Source organism: Corvus hawaiiensis, chromosome 2 (genome assembly GCF_020740725.1).
Source record: "Corvus hawaiiensis isolate bCorHaw1 chromosome 2, bCorHaw1.pri.cur, whole genome shotgun sequence".
Classification (NCBI taxonomy): domain Eukaryota; kingdom Metazoa; phylum Chordata; class Aves; order Passeriformes; family Corvidae; genus Corvus; species Corvus hawaiiensis.
This window is the reverse complement of record NC_063214.1, coordinates 975,233-987,592: the sequence shown is the minus strand read 5'-3', so window position 1 is coordinate 987,592 and position 12,360 is coordinate 975,233. Positions and strand designations below refer to the sequence as shown.

The 12,360-nt window shown below is 57.7% G+C and overlaps 1 long non-coding RNA gene across 1 annotated transcript; it reads right to left on the bottom strand.

Annotated features, from left to right (window-relative positions):
- Nucleotides 1-8,858: 8,858 nt before the first annotated feature.
- LOC125321477 lies at nucleotides 8,859-11,528 on the bottom strand. Its single transcript, XR_007201552.1, has 2 exons — nucleotides 11,156-11,528; nucleotides 8,859-10,159 (listed from the first exon to the last, which is right to left on the bottom strand). It is a non-coding gene; the product is annotated as an uncharacterized LOC125321477 (long non-coding RNA).
- Nucleotides 11,529-12,360: the final 832 nt, after the last annotated feature.

The following is a 12,360-nucleotide window of genomic DNA, read 5'->3' as shown; positions in this document are numbered from 1 at the left end:
TTGCTCATCCATAGGGGATCACCCCTTCCCATTTGCTTGTGGTCTGCTCACAGCTCTGGGCTGAAAACAGAGCTTGGGGCTGGGGCCCTGAGCTGGCACTGCTCACCAGGGCCACATAACAGGGCTAAGGTTATCCAGGAAAAAATCCCAGTGAGGCCTTGAGCGTCAGGGTGCTCCCCATGGCGTGAGGTGAAGGGAGAGGGTGAAGCCACCTCCTTGCCCCACGCCCGCCTGCATGGCGGTAGCTGCGCACAGGCAGGGAGGATGCTGCCAGGCCTTGGGCAGAGCCTGACCCCTCTCTTGTCAGCCTAATTAGCTGGCCCTTGTGTGATCTAATTGGAGCTGAGCCGAGGGCCAATTTGTGCTCATTTACCAGAAGTGGCAGGTTTGGAATGAAGCTGCTCTGGTGGATTCATAGGGAAGGCTGGGAGAAAAGCAGCACGGATTCTGCACTGCCTGGTCCAGGTGAGGTTTCCTGCAGGTATCTACAGGGTGCTGGGCCCACACAGGCTGTCCTGGGACCATAGACACTAAGCCCAGACACAGACAGACCTCTCGAGTGCAACTCAGCTGCGTGCCTTACGCACAGAACTCCTCGGCCATGTCCAGGAGGGTGGTGGATGCTGCTGGATGCTCCGTGGCCAGGAGAAACCCTTTGGTGAGCAGCAATAGAGGAACCTGCATGGGGGCAGTCTCTTCTCCCAGGGAACAAGTGACAGGACAAGAGGAAATGCCCTCAAGTTGCGCCAGAGGAGCTTCAGGTTGTATGTTAGGGGAAATTCCTTCCCCAAAAGGGCTGTCCAGCCCTGGTACAGCTGCCCAGGGCAGTGGTGGAGTCCCCATCCCGGGAGGGATTTAAAGCTGTGTGGATGTGGCACTTGGGGACGTGGGTTAGTGGCGGCCTTGGCAGGGCTGGGGAAACAGTAGAACTGGATGGTATCAGAGGGTTTTCCCAACCAGAACAATTCAGTGACTCTGTGATTCTATGGACGTGGTCCCTGACATCCCTCCCTGAGCAATCCCTGCCCAGAGTGAGGTACATTGTACTTACAGAGAACACCACACGTCTGAAGTGACCACAGAGCTTCCTCGCCCCGGTGCTGCATTGCCCTGGACTCCTGGCTGAGCCCTCGACATTAACAGTGATGTGCAGGATGGAGTTTCTTTGGAGAGAGGTTCATGGAAGCACAAGGTGGAGATGGAAAAATCTCATCCTAAGGAGTTTCCCCCCAGGAGATGCTGGTGCTGCCTGGTCCCTTCCTGGGAAACACGGATGGCATTGTCCTGGTGCAGCTGCTCTGGGGGGGACAGGGTTTGCTCTGCCCCTGCTGCTGTTGTCCTTGCACTGAAGGTGGTCCCAGCAAACAGGGTTTGGTGCTGACTGCACCCACCAAGAAGGGAGATGGGGAAGTCTCCAAAAATGCCGTTTGTGTGATGTGGCTCTTCCATTCTCCCCTGACACCCCGAGCTCTGCTGGCCTGTCTCCAGAGCAGAGGGATGGGAGGGAGAAGACACCAGCCTCCCCTTGGCTTACCGGTGTCGGAGATTTCCATTTCCCCCAGGACTGTAAAGGCCCATCCTGTCGGAGTGCTGGGAACACGCACAAGGGCCACGCGGGCTGGTGGCCGAGCTCTGTCGCAGCACTGCTGGGGACACGTGGCTGTGACGGGGCCGAGGGACAGGCTGTGGGCTGGCCGGGGCTGTGGGCAGCGAGCAATCCCTGCAGCGGTGTCAGTGACTCCCAGTGATGCCCAGCCTTCCCAGGAGCCTGCCCTCGTGCACCTCCGAGAGGCCCCTCTCTCCACGGGGCACCTGTGGGATTAACCCTTTTAATTGGATCAGCAGCCCCGCGGCACAAGCCAACACTTCGCGGTCGGTGGCATGGCCCTGCTCGCCCTGCTCCTCCTCCCTGCGTCCGTCCCCTCCGCAGGCATCGCCCCGCGCAGACCCCGAGCTGTGAACACGGGGTTGATTCGGGGGCAAAGCTGACACGGTGCCGGGGGACCTTCCATCTCCTGCAGCACTGGCCGTGTTTGCACATCCATGAGCAAGGAGCAGCCTCAGCTTGGGGCTGCAGAGATGGTCACGGAAGCGTGGAATTGTTTGGGTTGGAAAAGACCTTTTCGCTCTCTTCCAACTCCCTGACAGGACGGGGCAGCCAGGTGGGAGTCGGGCTCTGCTCCCAGGGAACAAGGGACAGGACAAAGGAAATGGCCTCAAGCTGCGCCAGGGGAGGTTCAGGTTGGATATTAGGGAAAATGTCTTCTCCTAAAAGGGTGGCACAGCTGCCCAGGGCAGTGGTGGAGTCCCCATTCCTGGAGGGATTTAAAAGCCATGTGGATGTGGCACTTGGGGACATGAGTCAGTGGTGGCCTTGGCAGTGCTGGGTGCACATTTGGTCTCATGGATCTTAAAGGTCCTTTCCAGCCTCAGTGGTTCTGTGATTCTGTGGTAAGCTCAATGATGGATGGTTTGAGGAAAAGGTGGAGCTCTCCAAGACCTCTCTGCACAACCTGGCTGATGCCCCCTGCTCTGGACAGGCTCCTCCTGAACAGCCACAGGGCATCAGGAGGCGTTTCCACCAGCCTGGACCTTTCCTGACGTGGACAAGACCCATGAGCAGAAAGTCAGCATCTGCTGGTGGCCCCACCAAGCTGGAGGAGCGTGAAGGGCCTTGAAGCTGTCCCCTGAGAGGAAAATAACTCACAGCAAACACCCAAATCCAGCTTGTGTGACACCGAGGGCTTTGGGACATCAAATGTCCTGTCTGAGACAGCCTGGCACGGGCTCAGACAGCAGCCCAGCCAGGAAGACAGAGAGACACCAGCCCTGCACGGAGAAGGGCTCGCACCGAGGGCTGAGGTGGCACTGAGGGGATATGGCACCATGCCTTCCTCTGCACGAGGATTAAACACGGCTGATCCTGGGCCCTGCGGGGCAACTGCTCCTCCACTGCGCTCGCTGTGGGCTCCTTGGGGTGCTGGCAGGGGCATCCATGCTCTTGGACCACAGCAACACCTCACCCACAAGGAAGGACTTGGCTCCAAGCGGGACAGGACACACAGCAGTGTGCAAGGCAGCATCCCTGCCGGGGGCGCTTGCTGCCTCACCACAGTCCCTTCTCAATCCTGGGGAGAGGTCGTGATCTGATTGCTGCTGCTTCTGCAGGTCCTGCCACTTCTGCAGGACCCAGACCTCCTGCTGCTTCTTCTCTGGGACCTGCATCTCCTGCCAGCCCTCTGCAGCCCTCTGTCCTCCTGCTGTGGTCTGTTTGGAGTGCAGTAGGTGCACCACATCTCCCATGGCTGGTCCAGCCTGTGCTGAGACACCCTTGGTCTCTGCAGAGAGCATTTGGGCACAGGGTCCAGTTTGGGTCCCTAGTGCCAGGCAGGCAGGGACCGGATGGACCTGGTCCAGCTGGAAGATACACAAAAAACGTTTTCCCCTTCAGAAATGCTGGAACTGGGACCAAGAGAGGGAGGGACATCCCATCCTTGGAGAAACCCAGCCTTCTCCTGGACACAGCCCTGAACAACCTGATGTAACTTCGAAGTTATCCCTGCTTGGAGACAGAGGTTGGACCAGGGACCTCCTGGGGTCCCATCCAACCAGAATTACCCTGTGGCTATGTGCTCTTGGATGGATGGCAAGTCACCATCAAAAATCTTGGCTCTACCTCCGGGGTCTTAGGGCTTTTTTACGTCAGAGCCATGCTATTTCATGCTCTATCATCAGGTTAGTCAAAACACTTCTCCAAACTATATGTCTATATAATTGCCAGCTACACTCACTTCCTTGGCCCCTGCTGTTTTCCATTGCATCGCGTTTTCAGTCATGCAAAATATCCACTTCCACCCTAATCTGTACGAAGCCCCCTTCCCTGGGGGGAGCCAACACCTCTTGGTTGTGTTTCCTGGAGTCTTGCTCCCCACAGGAACAGCTGGGAGAGCTGGTGACGAGCACTGCTCAGCCTGGGGTGTCATGGCATCACCAGGGCTCTGCCACAGGGACATGCAGTCACACAAAAGAAGGTTTGGTTGGGTTTGGTGCTGCTCCAGATGTCCTGTGTGAAGCACACAGCTCTAGAGATGGTTTGAATTTTTAGGCATCTCCTGATGAATTGGGATGTATGTTCTCCTATCACCTTCCCCCAGTCAAAGGGAGGGATTTCTCCCCTAATGGATAGGATTTCCCTTAAAATCTCTCCATAGAGACCCACATACTGCGCTGGGCGAACGTCTCTCCCGCATCCACTCTCCTCTGCACATCCTTTTCTTTTTTTGGGATGAGAAATGGAGAAACCAGAGGATTGTCGGTGCTGCAGGGCTCACAGGCTGTTCTCGTGCCACCACAGACCTGTCTCCTCTCCAGACTAAACAGTCCTAATATTTCCTGTCTCTTCTCACACAGAAATGTGTCTGTAATCACTCTTTTCTCCTGTTCCTTCACCTTTTTGGATGCAGGAGCAGCTCAGGATGTACCTAATCTGGTGGGTTGTCCAAGCTCTGCTGGGGAAATAGGATCGCATTTCCCTGTCTCCAGCTTTGTCAAAGACTGACACCCCCAGAATCAGGAAACGAAGAAATCCCTGCAGAGAACAGCTTTGCCAGCAAGTCACGACTATCCGGACACTGGAAAAAGCCCCTGGCTTCCTGGAAGACGGGTGCTGAGAAAGGGGTGATGAGAAAAGCAGGGAAATCCTTGGAGATCGCGGCTGGAGCCAAAGGAGGGATGGAGGAAATGTGACTGGCGTGGCACAAGTGCAGCTCCAGAGGCCCTTTTTGTCCAGCAGGATGCCTGGCCTTTGCCCATCCCCAAAAGTGGGGGCTCCAGGGAGGAGGTAGGATAGACCCATGGCACAGAGGAGCTGGTGGATTGTCCCGTGGCTGCCCTGCCCTGTGGGATGAGGGAGAGTTGCTTTTGCTGCCACTGACTGCCCCTCTGGCTGGCTTTTCTTGCTCCCCTGTTTTTTGGCCACGGAAGTGTGCAGTTCCAGCAGAGATCCCTGTTTGCACAGGCTGGATAAATCCCAAGGAAACTGCTTACAAGTCCTTCTCACCAGTGTTGCCAAAAGACCATGATTCAGTGCTACTTTTTTGGGTAGAAATTAATTAGTTCAGGCCCATCACAATTATCTAACTCAACGAGCACGACAATAACCCACTGTCTGATGGTTCTTCATGGCCATTTAGCACCATCTGGGTCGTCTGATCAGGGGCTTTGCAAACAGTTGAAAATGAAGTAAGAGGGATTGCTTGGCCCAGACATCTCTTTTTGCCTCCCAGCTGCACAGACAATGCAAATAATCCTGGTGGACCCATTAGACACAGGGAGAGGGACTGCAGAGCAAACATCTCTCACCCAGCTCCTCTGAGGCTCATGTGCCCAAGTGGAAGGGGGTGGCCTTGGCAAGGAGCAGGGAAAAAGAGCTTGGCCACTTGTGTTGCACCCTGGACCCACTCCTCTTCCAGCTTTAGGGGCTGAGTTGGAGTGGGGGAGGACCGACAGCTTCTCCAGCCCCTGGCTGTGCCCTGCGGCACCAGACCCCGAACACACACCCACACCCGTGGGACAGAGCCCCACTCAGGGCTAAACCCAAGGATAACCTCAGCAATCCGTCCTCCAGCCTCCAGACAAGGGAAGCTGTGAGGTATTAAACCCACAGGTCCAAAGAGGGATGGACAGGCCAGTCTCCAAGAAAACTTTCTAGCTGGGAAATGTGGGCAAGTGTCCCCCCAGCAATGGCAGTGTCCATTCAGACAGGCCAAATTTAGGGGTTTAAAATTTGGTTTTTTACCCTGCCTGTCTCTACATCTGTTTTTAGCTTGGTGCCGAGTGCTGCAGGCTGCAGTTTTCACAGGAAAACCTGGGAAAGAGGAGTTTTGCTCACAGGGGGCTGCCCCAGGCAGAAGTTTGCAGGATTTGGCAGGGGGCTGCAGAGGGACCCACAGAGGCTCCTCCAAACCCCGTTAGGCTTCCGGCTCCTGTTCTGTGGCAGGAAGATCGGCACTGAAAAATGAATGGAAATTTTGATCCCCTTCCAAGCTGCTTTTAGCGCGTCCCGAGAAGCTGCGCAGACACCGGTGTGGGCTCCTGCTCCTCCCAAGTGCAGTGAGGGAATCTGGAATGGCCTGGACATGACACGGAGGAGAGCTGCACACTGTCCTTCCCTCCACGACCTTCCCTGAAAGTCAGGAAGACCCAGTTCCACGAGGGTGGAGGCTTTCCATACATGCCCACGGCCGCATCGGTCCATGCTGCGGCTGTCAGCCGTCACCACCTGGGCCAAGAGGCTTCCAGGGAAAACTGCAAATTACTTTGCTGCCTTCCCAGGATGGATTATTGGCCTTTGGAGATGAATGTGAATCACCAAAAGGAACAAAAAGGTGGATTAGAGATGATTATAACTTGGCCCTTCATCTAAGCCACCCCCAGCCTGTGATAGAAATTCCCAGGACAAACTCTCTAGACAGTGTGGACCTGCTAAGCAAGAGCTCACAGGACTGCTGTTGGATTTCTGGATCAGCCTCACCAAATGCTGGCCCAAGCTGACCATGATCCCCAAAAAGGCATTTGGTGCCTTTGGAAACCTCTTGCCCTGCAGGTCTGAGCAGCTCCGGTGCAGACTGGGACACATTGGTGTCTGAAGAGTTTTGTCCTTCAGGTTGGCAAGGCCATGGTTAGCCCTAATTCACCCAAAAGGATCCTGAGGAAGGTTTTGCCTTTGAACTGGCAATTTAACCCATTCTAGCTGGTCATTACCTCTGTGAGATCATTTTCCCATGACCCAAAAGTTGAGTTTTCCCTCTCTTCCTTGGCCAGGCAGCACATGTGCAGGTCGGGATGGGGATGTCTGGGTTGGCTTGGCTGCTGGCTGGCCCCAGGGGACTTGGTGTCTCCTAGGACAAAGAGATGATGGGCTGGGTGTGGAGAATGGTGAGAGCTGGGACTGGCAGCCATAGCTCAGCTCTGGCTCCCTGCTCTTTCCTTTGGACATTCCAGCAGCGGAGCAGCCTGATCCCTGCATGGGGCTCTGAGACAAACTTTGGGTGGTGCTCTCCCCAAGCCTGGGGGTCCCTGCTCATGGTGGGGATGGTCCCTCGTTCTGCTGGAGTTCTGCACCCCCAGGGAGCAGCCGTGCTCCCCACACCTGGTCTGGGGAGGAGGGATAACGTCATCCGCAGCTCCTTGGCACAGAAGAGGCTGTGAATTCCCACCCAGCGGGCCAGAGGAGAGGCCAGCTGGGGGAAGAGTCCTGGGGGAGCCCACAGCCAAATCTCCCAGCTGGGAATTGGTGGGGAGGGCTCAGGCTCCGCTCCTCGCAGGGCCTGCAGTTTTATTCCCTTTCCCCAAGGTATGGGGAGGGAGGAGGAATCTCTTGCAAGCAAAAATCCCTGGGATTTTCTTCTTCAAACATCGTGGTTAGGGATGAGCAGTGGGGGATGTCCGTGGAGGACTTGTGGGAAATGACATCCCGGTGACCCTATGGGATGGATTTTGTGCACGCTCCTCTCCCATGTCCTCCTCTTTTTCCCCCTCTCCTGTCTGTTTCAGTTTTTAGACATCCTGGAGCTTTTTGAGAGGCTCAGCTGAGCATTGTGATGGGTCACAAAGCTCTCCAGGGCTTTGACCTAGGCTCCAGTCCTCGCTTTGATGCCAGCAGGGCAGAGTCTGCTCCCCTTTCCAGCCTGTGGTCCCTGCTGGGAGAGATGGGATCTTGGGAAGCAGATGCTGCTCCCTGGGTGGTTTTTTTTCCCTGTAGTGAGTTTTGAAGTTGCCAACCACTGGCCATGGCATTGCTCAGACTTATGGAGGGGAGTGTGGGTGAGGAGATGCCCCTTCCGTGGGGTGCCCCCCCTTCATCCAGTTCCTGGCAAGAGATGGGGTGGGGCCTGGAGGAGGATGTCACATCCCCTGGCTCTACAGCCAGAGACTAACCTGGTCCCTGGAGCAGCCGCAGGGGAGGAGGAGAAGGGGGAGGAGAGGCAGGCGGAATATCTTGAACAAACAGGTCAAAAGCCTTCAAGACCCCAAATTTAGCACGACAGGAGCGTGTGGTGCCGTGGTCGTGATGTACATCCACACCCTGGGTGCAACCCCCACAGCCACGGAAACAACTCCCCAAAGGCTGCAAACAGCGCCTGGGCACCCACAGCACGGCGGGGAGGGGGAGGAGATGCAATTCCCTGGGGAAGGGGGTGCAGTGCCCCAGCTCCAGCGTCCCCGGTGGCTGGGAGCCCCCGTTTAGCCCCGTTCCCAGCGAGGGCGGGGCCGCTGTGTCGCCGCTGGAACTACGGTGACAGTCCAGCGGGACAATCCCTGTCACCTCGGGCCGTGGCACTGAGCCAGACCCTCTGCGGATCCCCGGGGACATCCCGTGCGCCTCAAGGGACCCGCGACGGGCAGGGATGGCCCTGAGGTGACTGGGCCCTCACAGCCGGTCCCTGTACTCCCCCAGGAGCCACGGGGCTCCCAGCTGCGGGGAGCAGTCCCCAGGCACTCCCTGTCCCTGGGGAACGACGCGATGCTCCCTCGTGGTCTCTGAGCTGAGCTCTGCCGCGCCCCCGGGCTCGAGCACCCCCTTCTGTTGCAGGCAGGGTGACACCCCAGTGGCCACCCCCAAAACACCCCGGCCATGGGGCTGACCAGTCCCTTGCACCCCCTCGCAGAGGGGCCGGTAGCCGGGAACCTGCGCCAGGACCAGAAGCCGGTTCCATACAGCCAGGGAATATAATAAAATTAAAGCTCATTAAGCACTTAGAAAAGGGTTTGCATTGAGGGGGAGTGGGCGGGGGGCCGGGGGGGCCGTGCATCTCAATACTGGGCTATTTAGAAGGGAGAATTTAATAACAGGGGGGTTGGTTTTTATGGCAATAGATTTATTCCACCTGGGCTAAGAAATACATTCCACATCTGCCGAGCCGTGTAACCAGACTCTAATTAAAATCGTGTGCCAAGCGAGGGCCTGGCTGTAAAACACAAAGCTGGCTTTTAGAGCGGCTGGGAAGCGCGGCCAGGCGGCCCTGGGGCGGTGGTGGCCGGCAGGACGGGCACGGGCGGGCGGCAGGGCTGTGCCATCGCTCACCGTCCCCACGCCGGGGCACGAGGGGTGGTGAAGGGGGGATTCCGTGTGTCTGCAGGGACCTTGGGACACGGTGACACCCACGGGCATGTTGTGACTGTGGGGACAGGGTGATGTCCCTGGGTGTGCTGTGACCCCGAGGAAGGATGAGGTGGTGGCTCTGCATAGTGATGGTGACACTCACTCGTGGCATGGACCACAGGATGGCTGAGGTCCACGCAGACGCAGTGCCACGGGGATTGGTGATATCCACGTGTATAGGGACAGAGTGACATCCCCGTGTGTCTGCAGTGACAACAGCGAGAGGGTGACATCCACCTTTCCAGAGTGGTCATGAAGAAAGGGTGACATTGATACACTTCATGGGGATGGGGTGATATCCACGCACCTGTAACAACCAGGGGATGGGGTGGCACCCCTGCTCTGTGACACGGGACAGGGAGATGTCCACAGTGACGCCCACACACCACGGAGTGACCGTGGGACAAGCGGTGCCCACGCACAGGCAGTGCCAGGGCCAGGGTGACACCGGTGACAGCCGTGTCCCCGCGGCAGCCGCAGCGGCGGGCAGGAACGGGGCTGAAAGGGCCCCTGTGGGCCCCGCCGCAGGACACCCGCGCTGGGGTTTTACAGCCCCGCGGGTCGGGCCGAAAACGTCCCGAACAAACAGCGGCTGTGTCTCGGTTTAACAGCCCGGCCCTCAGACAGCGGCAGCAGCGCCAGCTCTGATGGAGAAACTAATGAAACCTTCGAAATAGTTTGTACGGGAGTAGTGAAGTGAGAAAAAAACCCCAGAGCACTTGTTGCCAAGCAAAATACACTTACCTAGTAAAGCATGAGTAATAAGTGGCATTTTTTACAGCGTGAAGATATAACTTTTCATGAAAATACCAAATAAGGCTCCGTGCGAAAAGTGGCAGGCCTTTCTAGTTGCTTTTTTTCTTTCCTTGTCTTTCTTCCCTTTCTTTTCGCTCTCAAGGCACACGTGTGCTCTCCCCAGTGCCCCTTTTGCAGGAGCCTGTTTACGGGGCCGCCTTCCCGCCAGCCCCGGCGCGGCCCGGCTCGGGTTCCGTCTCCCTGAAATGAAATGAGCAGGGAATGGAAAAACAGGAGCTGCTGTTCTGTGAGACTTTCTATTTTTAAAAGGTTAAAAATATCTATTTTCAGACACCAGCCCAGGAAGCGCTGGGGTGAAGCGACGCGGCGGGACGGGAGGAGTAAACAACGCTGGGACGTGCCGGGTGGCTCGGGAGCTGTGGCTCTGGGGATGCTCCTGGGGGCAGGGACAGCAAGGGACACCACGAGCCGGGGATGTGGCCACAAGGAGATGAGGGATTGCAGGGCTCCGTGCCAGGGGATGCTCAGTCCCAAGAGAGGATGCTCAGATCAAGGCGGGATGATTAGCCCAAGGCAAGGAGGTCCACACCCAGGGGGATGCCTGGCCCCAAGGTCAGATGCTCAGCTCCTGAGGGAGATGCTCAGCACTCAGGCAGGATGGCTTATCATCCCCAGCATCACGGCCCTGGTGCCCTCATGAGTGTTTGGGATGGGATGCTTGGCTACTGCACATGGATCCCACCGCAGGAGTGGGATGGAGTACCCACTGTGAGGGGAAGGATGTGGAAAAGCCATCTCCAAAATCTCACGGATGCTTTTCCACCCTCAGTTTTGCAGCTTCGCTCCCTTCTCCTCCCTGCCCAGGCTGAGGTCCCGGTGATGCTCCCTGGGCTGGCAGCGGCTGTGCCTTCATGTTCATCCCTTGGCTCCACCTGGGAGCTGGGAAGGCGCTGGAGCCCCAGGAGCAGCTGAGGGAGCTGGGAAAGGGGCTCAGCCTGGAGCAAAGGAGGCTCAGGGGGGACCTTGTGGCTCTGCTCAACTCCCTGACAGGAGGGGGCAGCCGGGGGTGGGTCGGGCTCTGCTCCCAGCGAACAGGGACAGGACAAGGCCTCAGGCTGGGCCAGGGGAGGCTCAGGTTGGGCAGCAGCAGGAATTTCCCCATGGAAAGGGTGACTGGATATTGTCAGGGGCTGCCCAGCGTGGACTCGATGGCCTTGGAGGCCTTTCCCCCCGTACCGGACTCCGTGGCTCCGCGGTGCCCGGCGCTGAGGCAGGGCCCCGGCGGGCCCCGCTGTCCCTCTGAATGGCCGAGCCGCGTTCCGCTTCCTTATAAGGCCCTGCTGTTCTCCGCTCCGGTGTCTGCGGCAGAGCTGGCACCGCCTGTTGGGAGAGCAAAACAATTCCCAGCAGGCTGCCGGGACACCCTCCTGCCCAGCCCAGCTCTCCTCCGTCAGCACCGGCAGCGCTTGCCCGGGTCCCTCGGTTGCTGTCTCCCAACTGCCCGATGCCCGAGCGGGAAGAGCGGGAGGGCTTTTTCCGAGCAGGCCCTGCCCCGTGGGAAGGAGGGTCATAAATCAGCTCCGCTGTCTCCCGAACAAGGGATGGGGCTTTTGCATACCTCGGAGCAGCACTTCCAGCCCCTCCCCAGGGCCTGGTGGTTCAGAAGCACCTTGTCCAACCAGAGCCCCGTGCAGCAACAGTTTTAGCCCGGAGCGTCTGACAGTGCAACTCCTCAGTGCACCTGGAAAACAAGGATGAAGACTCCTCTGCCTGAAATGAGGCTGTCAGGGAGGAGAGAAACACCATAAACCGCACTTCATTAAATAACCAATATCTTCTCCCACTGCCTCTTCTGAGGCTCTTGCAAGGGTGTAAATGTGGTGGGAAGGGAGATACAGGGGGAGGAGGAAAGGAGATCCCCCCGGGATTTGGATCTCCAGCTAAAAATGACACATGAACAGGTACAAAGACTTCTGCATCTCCAGGAGCAGGCTTTGGACCCTGAGCCCCACCAGTGTGTCCCAAGGTGGGAGATGTGCTCCGCATTCCAAGAGCTACAGCCTGGCTCCCAGACATTTTGCCACCCTCCAGCCTCTGGGTGCCAAACAAGCGACCCCCACCCACAAGGGAGCCTTCTCCCTCTATCCAGCCCCAATTCCTTGCTCCCAGGCAGCGCCTAGGGACACTCCAGCCTCGGCCAAGGGGCATCCAGGGATCTGAAGCCCCCCTGGGGCTGGCAGCCCATGGAGTGCAGGAGTGGGGAGTATGAGATCATGATTTTTGGAAGTCTGAAGTTCTCCCGGGTCCTGCTCCTGCAGACATTAAGTCATTTTCCTGAGGAAGTGCCGTATGACGTCGATCTGGTTACAGGAGTCGGGGTGGAGCCGGGAGCTCCAGCGAGACCACGGCAGAGGTGAGGAGCACGAGTACCAGGACACCCT